The following is a 13,304-nucleotide window of genomic DNA, read 5'->3' as shown; positions in this document are numbered from 1 at the left end:
ATTTTTTATATCTAATTATAAGCTTTAAATTCCAGTCTCTGAAATCAGAGCACTGTATTCACAGAGGTGCTTGGGGTCTAGCCTTCTTTTTTTATGACTTGACATCAACTGTTGTCATTTTCCAAGTTCATTTTGGTGGCAGTCAAATTAATCTGGTATGGAGGAAAATCAAAATACCTTCCCATGTCTGCTCAGTGTGAAGTCTGAAGATCCCATTACACTTTTCATAACAATCTTATACCAGTGCCCTTAGCTAAATTTCTGGACCTGATTAAAAAACCTGGCCAACTGGAATAGCAATAATCATAAATTTATACAGAAACTTTCTCTGAATGGAGCGCCAAGCATGAAGAGCACAGTATCAATTATTTTCCCAATTTTACTTTAAGTTAAATGGGAGGGGTATAACTTTTTTTTAATTAAAATTATGGAATGACTACCTAACATGCCTGAGGCCACTACTTAGAGAGTCTAGTAAGTTTGCTCCGGTTTCATTAAATGGTTCAGCCTCCAGTCCTCTAGCCCTAGGTCTTAACTCACCTAAAAATACCAGTATATTGCAACTGACTCTGTTACCCCAAGCAGAATCTTAAGGAATAAAGGGAGGAGGTGGGGGAGAGAGATCAAAGTTTCTCCTGGTAAGACTTGGGTTCCTAGAATCCACTTCTTCTAGAAAAGTAGATGGCATTTTGGGAAGGGCCTCCTTACATCTGCTTTATGCTCTAGTTCCTCCTCAGGCTGAATAAGTGTTACCTGGTTATAGCCATCTACAAGAAAATGTTTGTTTCCTTGTTTGCTGTTCACTGCATTGCTGACAGTAGAAAGTGGCTATCTGGTCCATGAGGACTGAGAAAAACAATCTATGTGACATAAGCATAGATCCTATGATCATAAAATTCCTCATCTATAAAATGCGTGAACTAGAATAGATCGCCTCAAAGGTCCCCTCTGCCTCTAAATCTATGATTGGATAATCATAGGATGATCATAGGAGCATCTCTCAAAGGGCAATGGAGATGTACACTATAGGTATAACCGGGTAGCAATATAAAATCAATAAGGGGGGAACTTATGGGAAAACAGGGACAAGAGTTGCACAGGATCAACAGGCATAGATAGGCTGTGATCTATTATCTTTTGAAGGAATAACCATGTTGATAAGATCAAAGATCCATTTGAGCATATGAATACCTGTATACATGGTTCATTTTTCCCAGTAGGGTCTTAGTTGTTAGAGGGCAGGGACTGAGCCCTTTTTTTTTTTTTTTGTCTTTGAATCTGGAGCACCTAGCACAGTGTCCTGCAATTGGAGGCATTTAGTAAATATTTATTAAACAGAATTAAATTACATCCAGTTCTGAGTGAGACTCTATTATGCAGCTGAATCAGCATTTCACCAGGCTGCTTCACTTTGGCCTAACCAAACTCAATTTGACAAGGAGATATCTCATTAAGCTTTCATTCACTTGCGGAGCATCTCAGAACCTATCTTTTTGGAGAGTGGCTAAGAAATCCTTATTAGCTCCCTAGTTGGACAGAGACTCAAATCAGGGATAGGTGTTAAACATCATGGGAAAGGATGTACCACTGGACTACTCTATCCTCCCTGCTTGACATTCCTGTGACTTCTCAGTCCATAACATTTATCTTTACCTGACATTTTTCCATATGTGTTTAGAATGCAAGCTACTTAAGGGGAGGGATTATCCAGTTTTTATAATTGCATCCTCAGGGTTTAGCACAGTTCTTGGCACATGTGGGGGCCAAATTTATTATATGGAGAGTTAATTGCGTGGCTCGCCAAAATGTTGGGGTCCTGGAAATAATGAGGGACACCTAGGTTCAAAGCTCCCTCTCCTCCAAACTGCCTTTCTATATATTTCTCCCAGACCAATAAGAAAGGAGCCTTACAGCTTCTGTTCCACAAATGAATCAGGTTTTATTAATGAGAATAAAGTAGACAACAAAGGTGAAATTAATAAAATAAAAGACAAGGGAATAGGGGAAAAGAAATACAGATAATCCTCCTAGCTATAACTTAAGTCTATTCAAAAGAGCAGAGTTCGTATTTTAACTCACCACCTGGAGCTTGTAGCTCCAATGGAAAGAACAGCTTATATTCAGGCTTGAAGGATTCATCTGCCACTGCTGTTTCTGATGCCACCAAGAGGAAATATAACTCTGCAAGCTCCCCTCAGTGAGCATTTAATCTTCCTCCCCCAAAAGGGGAGGTTTTTCAAAAACTGCCTATGGAGAGTGGTTTCTCCTTCTGACCTCAGCAGCATACATCACTTCAGGGCAGGCCAGGTGTGGCCCCTCCCAATGAGTCAACCAAATTCCAATAATCTTACCACACACAGAGGTATTTAATTAGTGCTCAGTGATTCATTCATTCATAGAATTGCATTACTTCTGCCAAGAAAAGAAGTTATGCCATTCATTCCCCATCCCTATACCCCTAACATATTTCCTCTCTCTCTCTCTCTCTCTCTCTCTCTCTCTCTCTCTCTCTCTCTCTCTCTCACTCACTCACTCACTCACACACACACACACACACACACACACACACACACACACACACACACACACACAGCCTACTCCAATTACATACTCCCAAGAGGAGAGGATAATTAAGCTCTCTCCACTTCTAGAGTCTAAAATCTTTCTGCTTCTGGAACTGATAGTCTGTTGTTCATATTTATTTATTTCTATGCTCAGGAGGAGCTATGAGGATGGAAAATCAAAATTCATCTCTTGTTCTACTCTGTTTTAAAGTCAATGGACACAGATAGGAAATGGGAATTCTCTGAGACTCTGTGGATCTCCTTGCCCCCAATCCAATTCTGATGCTATGTCTCTGGCCCCAGTTACAGCTCCTGGCAGTCATGAGAGCATCAGTTCAAGACATGAACTGAAGATTAATGACTGGCAGAGGAAAAGGCTTCTAGTTTAACACCAAGCTCTGTTTTTCTCACATGATCATTGTCCTAAAGAATCACCTTGCTTGATATAAAGAACTCTTAATTCCTTTGGGGAACCACTTGATGGAATTTCTGCTTGTAATGATCATTCTCATGTTTATTTCAAGAATACTAACTTTTTTTTCTCCTATTGGTCAAGGTTATGTCAAGTTCAACAAGACATTTGCTGAGTCCTAGTTATTTTTAATAGATAGTCCATAATCACACTCTCTATTATCCCAGTGCTGCTACAGAATTCATTTTACTGAAAGATGACATTTACTTATGAGCAAATTTATTTTATAGGGACACACATCCTAAAATTTTCTAGCACTACCTTTTCAGCCCAGTGATGTATTTTGTTTTCAATACTAACAGGGACATTTGATATTTCTATTTTAGAAGTTCATTTTATGATCAACATTAAACATGTAATTACATATGAAGACTATTTTAGATGCCAATCTAAAGAACTATATCATTCACCAAGTGTTAGCATTTTAGGGGCAGCTAGGTAGCACAATGGATAGAGCACTGGTCCTGGATTCAGGAGGACCCGAATTCAAATCCAGCCTCAGACACTTGACACTTACTAGCTGTGTGACTCTGGGCAAGTCACTTAACCCTCATTGCCCCTGCCAAAAAAAAGTAATAGCATTTTCATATGAAATTGGCAACTGAATTATATTAATATTTCTTGGTAATACTACATCATTTCAATTTATCATGACCCATTCTTTGGACAAAATTTAGCTACTTTAGCTACTTCTAGTGTCCTTAGTTACTTTAAAAGTTATGGAATAGTGACTATAATACTTACAGAATAGACAGGGTTACTTAAAGACTCCATACAAGCCTGGTAGTAAGCACATATAATCCCACTACTAGAAAGATTAAGGTTGGTGAATTGTTTGAGTTTGGGAATTCTGAGCTACAGTAGGGCTAAAAGTTGATCATGTGATTCCACTAAGTCCAGCATCAATATGGTAAAGTCCCCAGGAGCAAAGGGCTACTAGGCTTCCCAAGGAGTGAACTGACCCATACTGGAAAAATGGAGAAAGTTAAGGCTTTCATGCTGATCAGTATTCACATCTGGCCCATAAATGGCAGCAGCATTTCCAATCTAGGCAAGATAAGAAACCAGTCTCAAGTGAAAAAAAAAAATTCAAATGGAAATCCTGGATGGAAGAAATTGGTCTTTGGCATAGAGGAGGTCTTTGGGTGATAGGAGAAAAAGAGGAGAAAATGATAGCCCATTACACACATACATACAAAACTGAAAGGGAGGGGCAGCTAGGTGGCACAGTGGATAGAGCACTGGCCCTGGAGTCAGGAGGACCTGAGTTCAAATCCGGCCTGAGACACTTGACCCTTACTGGCTGTGTGACCCGGGCAAGTCACTTAACCCCAATTGCCTTACCAAAATAAAAAAAAAAAACCCTCTGAAAACTGAAAGGGAAAGAAGGGGAAAAGAAGACAAAAAGATATCTTCTAAATTTTACATCTTAGAAGTAAATAGGATACAATTTAAGTTGTCTAAAGGAATAACAATATTTTTTTCATCCCACAAATACTTGTTGAATGAATGAATGAATGTATCAATTAGGTGCCTAGTTTGTTTAGAACACTGTGCTATGTGCTGATGATGTAACAAAATTTATATTAGAAACAGGCACCATAAGGCCCCTTCCCTCATGGAGCTTACAATCTAGTAGTAGAATAAGACACAAAGACATATAGCTGTAATAAGCAATATTACATGACAGGCATGAGACAGGTACAAAACAAAGTGCTACATTAGATAGAAGGTTGTAGTTGAAGATGAGACTCCAGGGCTTAGTGGAGGAGACATAATTTGAGTTTGATTTAAGTATCAATTCAATAGGTGTGTTAAGGGACAGAATATTACAGCAAAGTGGTGAGGAAAAGTAGGGAGTTCTGTTCATGTCTTCCATCTCTACCTCAGGTTCAGTATGACTGCTATGACTGCCACATCAGGCTACTGTCATATGAAAGATAATGCTGACATTAAGGTTCTCAATTGTAAAGTGAGATTTCACTGAATTAACATTCCCTGACTCATCATCTAGAAAGTCATGGTTGAACCAAAGAGCTTTATCATTATGCCATAGAACACAATCCAGAGTTCTATCCCTTACTCGATCCTTCTCTCTCTCCCAATATAGCTTCAAAGGCCTCTTTGCAGTCAGCCCTAAGCATTCCTAATACTCTTCTCTTCTGTTTGGGGTTTAGAATTCTTGACATGGTCCTTATAGGACCACATCACACTTTTTGCTTTGTAACTCAGTTACCTGTCCTTGCTTCTGTCATCTATAAATGCCTTAAAAATAAATCTAAGATTCTTTGATGAATTCTCAGTGGTGTCTTTAGATAACTCTCCCTTTTCTTCCTCCAGCAGAATTATATGTGGTTGTGTCATCAGAATTCTTGAGAACTCCTCATCTCTTTTGATCTAGTATCACAGGTAGAATGACACCTGACTCATCATTTCTCTGAACTTTGTTAAAATCACTTCTCCAAATTCAGAGTACATTTTAGACTTTGCTCTGGTTTCTTCTTAACTATCAAGCAGCCCAATTATGCTGTTAATGCTTAAATAAATGTTTAATAAATTGAGTTGCTTTAAGTTAGATTCCCAGGGTGGGGGGTAGGAAGGCTGGCCATAGTGAATGCTTTTATTCCCTAAAATCTTAGTTTGATTTTATACTAAACAAAGATGTATTTTCAGGAACTAGGGAAGGAGGAAAAGAAAAACATGTAGAAAATTTTTTTAAATGTAAAATAGGAAGTACTTAAGTATAAGAGAAATAGTGAGAAGGAAGAAGGACTAAATTGAGAAAGGACTAGTTAATGTGGGAGAAACTAAAAGATGAACAATTAGGGTCTGTCACATGCTCAGACTCCCATCAGTTTCATTGACTGATGCAGTTTTTCCACATCATTGATGTCAGGGAGCTTGCTTATGGGTGAATCATAATCATTAAGGGTAGAAATTCTCTAACTGATTCTGGTCAGCTAGCCATATGGGGATGGGGATTCAGATGAATCCAAAAAGGTCTGTCAAAGAAATCAAAGCTATCTATAGTCATAGGAAAAAAAAATGTTCTAAATCACTATTGATCAGAGACACGCAAATTAAAATAACTGAGGTATCACCTTAGACCTATCAGAGTGGGAAATATAACAAAAAAGAAAATGTTGGATGTTGGATGGGATGTAGGAAAACTGGAACACTAATCCACTGTTGGTGGAGTTGTGAAGTGATCCAAACATTCTGTAGAGCAATTTGGAAATATTCCGAAAGTGATATCAAACTGTGCATACACTGTGATCCAGCAATAGCACAGCTAGGTATTAATACCACTGCTTGTTATATACATCTCCCAAAAGAAAAAAAAAGACCTATTTGTAGACCTACAAAAATATTACAGCAGCTCTTTCTGTGTTGGCTAAGAACTGGAAAACAAAGGAATGCCTATTGATTGGGGAATGACTAAACAAGCTCTGGTGTATGATCATAATGGAATATTATATTGTACTATAAGAAATGACTGTGAGAAAATAATTATTAATGATGGATTTCTTGGGGAACCCAGTGATCACTTTTTCAGTCCTTTCTCCCCGCACCCCCACTCCAGAAAGTCTACTTCTCCTTGAGAAACTTCATCAAATCTCATCTGTTGTTACAAACCCAGGGGAACAAAAGGAATGGAGATAGATTCTTTTGTCTAGTTCAATGAAGCACTGATGGGATTAAACCACACCGACTTGAGTGAGGGTCTTTTGCATTCTTTTCTCTGATGTCATCTCTAGGGCTCATTTTAATGTAGAGAGCCTTCAAGTCATATCAACCAATGGAACTGAATGATGCTAACCAATTAGCTTCCTCCAAAGAGGATTAAAAAGCCCTTGGAAGATACTACAGTAGGTCTTCTGAGTTTTAGAGGTCTTCTGGGTCTTCTAGGCTCTTCTGGGTATTCTGGGGCTGCTCTTGGGTTTCCTTGAGACCACATGCTGTCTCTCTGGGAAACAACATGGGTCTTTTGGGGCTTTTCTGCTCATGCTAAGTGGCATGCTGAAGCTCTCTTCCTACTTTCTCTACCACGTGGCATGAGACTGAGAAATTAGGGAGATGTGGTCGATCCTTTACTGATATAATATTAATAAATTAATATGTTTACCCCAAACTGGTGTCTATATCAATAGCAAATTATTTTCAAAAACATATGAAAAGCAGGATGATTTCAGAAAGACCTTGAAAGACTTACATGAACTGACATATAGTGAAGTGAGCAGAACCAGGAAAACATTGTGTAACAGTTACAGCAATATCATTCAGCAATACAATGATCCATGACAATTCCAAATGACTAATGATGAAGCATACTATCCACCTCCAAAGAAAAAACTGATATTGATTGAGCCCTGGCTCTAAGATAGAGGACTCTCTACAACTATATGGATACCTATGTAAAGGGAAATTGGAATGTTCTTTTTAAGCAGTTTTCAACTTAAAGATGGAAAATAGGGTCCTATTTCCATATTACATATGGTGCCCAGTATCATCCCTAAGCATATGTCAAGGAACAAAAGTTAAATAATAATAGTAGTGAAGTAGACATTAAAAAGGAAACCCAAAATAGGGTCCAGGGAAGCCCTCTCCCCTGACCCCGCCCCCTGAGCTTCCCTAGTTTTTTGTTTTGTTTTTTAGTGAAGCAATTGGGATTAAGTGACTTGCCCAGGGTCATACAGCTAGCAAGTGTCTGAGGCCAGATTGGAACTCAGGTACCCCTGACTCCAGGGCCAGTGCTCTATCCACTGCGCCACCTAGCTGCCCCTGCTTCCCTAGTTTTGTTTCTTAGTAACACAAGGCCTGAAACAAATTTTATATCACCTGTGAGCTAATCTCCATCACAAATTAGCCTCACTAAGGAGTTAATATAATAGGTTAATCTCCCACCCTTAACACTGCAGAGTGACAAGTGAGATTTCACACTTTTATTGGAGATACAGCTGACACGATTTTAGACTGATAACTATGGCTCCCAACCCGGAACAAGCACATCAATTGACCAAGAATGTGAAGTGTGAGACCAAAAGAAACAGATGCAACTCACGGAAATACATAATATAGTGGACAAAGGACTTGATTTGGAGGGAGAAAAAAAGGAGGAGGAGGAAAAGGAAGAAAAGCTAGCATTTATATAATACTTTGAGATTTGCAAATCAGTTTACAAATATTATCTCATTTGATTCTCACAACAATCCTAGGATGTAGATAGTATTATTATTCCCATTTTACAAATGAGGAAACTGAGGCAAGCTGTGCTTAAGTGACTTGCCCAGGGTCACACAGCTAGTAAGTGTTTGAGACTATCCAAACTCAGATCTTCATGACTCCAAACCCAGTATTCTTACCCACTACAACACTTAGCTGTCCAAATAAAAAGTGGGTTCAAATTCTGGCTCTATTAACAACCTGTGTGACCTTTAATAATTTATTGATCTCCTCTGAGTCTCAGCTTCCTTATCTCTAAAATGAAAGAGGGGCACTAGATGGTATCGAATGTTCCTGTCTATTCTCTATTTTATGATCCTAAAAATCTTGTATAAAAGCCACTCTGCCCAAGGTGATCAGTGCTCTTATGCTGAAATAGGTGAACAAGGCTGCGTGCCACCGCTACAGTAACTATCCCTTAAGGACAACAGTCTTCCCACTGTTTCTTATTGTATTTTACATGATCAAAATCACTGAGGCAGACCAAGTGAGCTACAGGAGAGGGCAGGTGGCTGATGCTACCACCAAGAGGATACCTCCCACTCTGAGGCTGCCTATAGCCAACATTTTAAAATAGATCTCTAAGTAGGAGTTCCCATCCGCTCTGGCTGTAGGACTGAGTATTTCCTAAGAGGGAAAGTAAGCTAGGCAGGCCAGGCTTTACTGGGGCCAAGAAATGTTCCATATGGAAGTCCTCCGTAGATTTCCCTATGTGTCTATCAAGTTTTGGATTTCTTTGTTTGTCTTTTCTATATTGTAAGCATTCCTGGGCAATGCTTGTTGATTGAACTGTAGAGGTTCTGGGACCTTTGTAGTCATTAGCCACAGGACCCTGAGATTTATTGACAAGTAAACAGATACATTTACTGACAAGTAAATGAGTAAACATCACCTTTGAGCTATGTAAATGATAGGTGGCAGTCTTAAGCTACACAGGGCTCTGCCTATTTTCAGTCACGTAGCAACTTTCCCATTCTTGTTCTTCAGCAATCCCATCATTTAGTTCTTTAAGTGCCTGGGAATGAAATGCTAGCTAGCTTGCCTGGTAACTTCCATGGCATACTAAAATGGCATGAATATTCATCCCATCAATTCTCCGCCCCCCACCCACCCTTTCTCCTGTCCTAATGGCTGAAGCAATATCTCTTCTATTGTTGACACAGAGGAGATTAAAGAACAGGACCTTTAAGCTTTATTTATTATGAAGCAAACTGGGATTAAATCCCCAAATAAATGAAAAATGTATTAATTCACATTTCAAAATAAATTAAGACATTTTTAGAATCATTCTTCAGGTAGAGTTGGACCAAATAGTTCTCAATAGTTCTATGAGAGGGGATCAAGTTCTAGATGTAACGCTTTTGTTATTGAATCTACAGCATGCCATTCTCTCTGAATACATAGGATAAATCTTCTCCCACACAAACTCTGCTGGAGCAAATCCAGTGAGAAACCTATATGGTGAACATGATTTATATACTAATGTGACATGTTGGATTATACTGACACACTGCTGATTCCCAGGGTCCCTGCATTTAGGATACATAGCTGATAATTGACATCAATCCAAATTCTAATTTTTCAAACCAGAGATAGGTCTGAGGGTTAAGGAGACATTAGTACTTCCCTGCTACATGTTTTTGTAACAACAACCACAGAAGTAGCAACAACAACTAAAACCCAAACACAACCCCAAACGATCCCCAGCTTTAAACTCATACACAGGTTTTAAAAGACAATGAAAGTGTCACTCATTGTTAGCAGTCAACTATATCTATCCATACTCCAACCACAAAGTTTGAGATGAGTCATATAAATAAATGATGAGGGGGCAGCTAGGTGGCGCAGTGGATAGAGCACTGGCTCTGGAGTCAGGAGTACCTGAGTTCAAATCTGGCCTCAGACACATAACACTTACTAGCTGTGTGACCCTGGGCAAGTCACTTAACCCCAATTGCCTCACTAAAAAAAACAAACAAACAAACAAAAATAAATAAATAAATAAATAAATGATGAATTAGTGCAGCAACTGAGAGCTATTTTGCAGAACCACTTTTTAGGATTTTCTGTGAAGGATTATGTCTATGAAACCAGTCTCATAATAGCTAAAACATTTCTTTTTAAGAAGGAAACACAAAAGAATGGTGTGTGTGGGTGTGTATGTGGCCCTATGCAAAAGTTTGTTGCTAGTCAAGAGATATATGTTTAAAAGAATTATTGAATAGATAAAATTAAGGGAGGAAAATGATCATTGATTTTAAAGATTGATATCCAAATTTTACAAGCACGCATTAACTAAGGAGGATAGGATGCCCCATCCTCCTTCTATCATTTGTTTGGTTTTGGTTTTGTACTGTTTGAAGTACAAAAGTTCTGCTTTTGGATTGTAAAGTCCATGAAGCAGAATTTAATCAAAGCATTATCAAATCTCCTATCTAGACTAGACTTCAGCTTTCATATACTTCTCTCAAAGGCTGTTCCTTGTCTCAGTTCTGTATCTTCAGAGGCAGTAGCATTCCAGAGATTTTCGATGTATCTTTCTGTATCTTTGTTTCTGTCTCTCTCCCTCTTTCTTCCCCTTCTCAACTTCTCTCTACTTCTGCCTCCCCTTTCTGCCCATCTGTTCCCCCGTCTCCTTTCCCCTCTCCTTCCCACCATTTCCCCCTTTCCCTCTCCCCTTTCTCTTCTTCCATCTCCCCTCTTTTCTCATTAACAGCTTGAGAAGCAAAGACAGAGACCTGGGTTCAAAATTTATTGCTGACACATCCTAGCTGTGTGATTAGTAACAAGTCAAAATGTCTCAATCCTCTAAGCAACTCTTTAAGATTTTAAATTACAGAGAATTGCCAATCAGGATTAGAAGGGGGAGTTTCCTCACACCAGAGTGCCCTATAAACAATAAATTACAGGTTTGGCCCCTATAAAAAACTTAATATTGTCCATCCATACAATTAATTAAACTTGCTTGGAAATGAATAATGCATAAAATATAACAATATATATTTTTTCAATCCCTCCCTTCTAAGTCTCCATCAGGATTCTTTGCTTACTCATTCTTATTCACTTTTTTATCTTATATAGTCATAATTGGTATATGTCCCATTCTTCTAGTTCACATTGTTTAACTTTGAATTATTTCATAAGTCTTTCAAAATTTCTTTACATTCTTCATACTTGTCATTCTTAATGAAAGTGCTGTCACAATTTATTTAACCAATTCCCTTTTCATTGAATGTTTAAGTGACTTCCATTTTATTTTTTCCTGATTGCAAACAATGTACTAGGAAAATCTTTGAGTATCTAGTTCTTTTTTGTTCGATTTTGACAAAAAATTCTTGCTATAATTCTACCTGATTTCTTCCTGTTGTTGTTTTTTTCTTTGAAATGAGGCTCCTTATCATCTAACCCTCATCTTGCAACTTTTTTGTTTGTATTTATATAATATATCATATACTAATGCTGGCTGAAATTGCTATTAATATTCAAAAAACAAAATATTTTTATTTGACTTGGTTCTTTTGAAAATCTGTTTTACTTTTTGTTCTGAGACAGGGAATGTTAGCTTCTCTACTCGACACCATCAACACAACAATATCTGTTGAGGGTTTTAGAACATTTAAGCTACAATTCAATGCACTCAGATTCTTTTTCCATATGATAGCTTATAGAAAGGTATCTCCAAAGCTATTGTCCTGGCTTTAGTTTCTAACCTGTCCAACAAAAGGGAAAAAAAAATCTATCTAGTGAAGGGAATCTTTTTATGATTTTGATAATATATCCACTATAAAATTGTTATTATTGTTCAGTTACGTCCAACTCTTTGTGACCTCATGGACCCTGAAATTTTCTTGGTAAAGACACTGGAATTGTTTGCCATTTCCTTCTTCAGGAGATTAAGGCAAACAAAGGTTAAATAATTTACCCAGGATCACACAGCTATTAAATGTCTGAGGCCAGATTTGAACCCAGGTCTTCCTGATTCCAGGCCCAGCACTCTATCCACTGAGCCACCTTAGTACATGTTTATTTTCTCTTATATTCAGACTTCTGGAAGCAGAAACTTTAATTGCAGATAATACTATTCAGTCACAATTAGATATTACTAACCTAGGCTTCAAGCCTAGTGTATTTGCATAACACTTACTCTATAAGCCAGAAGCAATAAGTAGGTCTACCCATTCCTAAGGGGGTTTTTTTGTTTGTTTGTTTGTTTGTTTTGGTGAGGCAATTAGGGTTAAGTGACTTTCCCAGGGTCACACAGCTAGTAAGTGTTAAATGTCTGAGGTCAGTTTGGAACTCAGCTCCTCCTGAATCCAGAGATGGTGCTCTATCCACTGTGCCACCTAGCTGCCCCCCATTCCTAAGTTTTTATACTAATTCTGCCCCTCACTCATGGAGCGATAATTCTCTCTACCAATTAGGAGAATCTAATGAAAAAGATCCAGTCTTGAACCCCAGGTTACAATAGTTTACATTTTCATAGAACTAAAAGATTTGCAAAGAGTTTTTCTCACAAAAATCCTGAGCAATTAGCAGTTCAAATGTTATTTCTGTTTTGTAGATAAAGAAACTGAGGCTTAGAATGACTTGACTATAGTAATATAGCTTGTATATGATAAAGTTGGCACTCAAAACTGGGGCTCCTATCTCCAGCTACAATACTTTCCATTATGCTTTGCTACTTCTTTTCTGTCAGGGTTAAAGGTTTTAAATATTTTCATTTAAAAAAGCTAATTCTAGATGTCATTGAATGGCATATGTGGTTGAAATGTTAACAGTCTTAATTTAATTAGAATATGAAGCAAATTTGAAAAATACATCAGCTACTCTTTCAACCCACAACTTAGGACCATTATAAAATCTTATGTCTGAAACATGAGCAGCACCTGAGACCAAGGGAAAACATCTGGGCACAGCTGGTGCATAAAGGATCATAGAAGCAAGCAGGCAGCAAAGGATTTCTTTGGACTAAAATTTGATTCTTGTTCTCCTGCTGATTGTGATTACTGAGCATGGAGTTTCATTTTTGAAATTCACTTAAGAGA

The sequence above is a fragment of the Dromiciops gliroides genome, chromosome 3 (assembly GCF_019393635.1).
Source record: "Dromiciops gliroides isolate mDroGli1 chromosome 3, mDroGli1.pri, whole genome shotgun sequence".
Lineage (NCBI taxonomy): Eukaryota > Metazoa > Chordata > Mammalia > Microbiotheria > Microbiotheriidae > Dromiciops > Dromiciops gliroides.
This window is presented reverse-complemented; position numbering follows the sequence as displayed.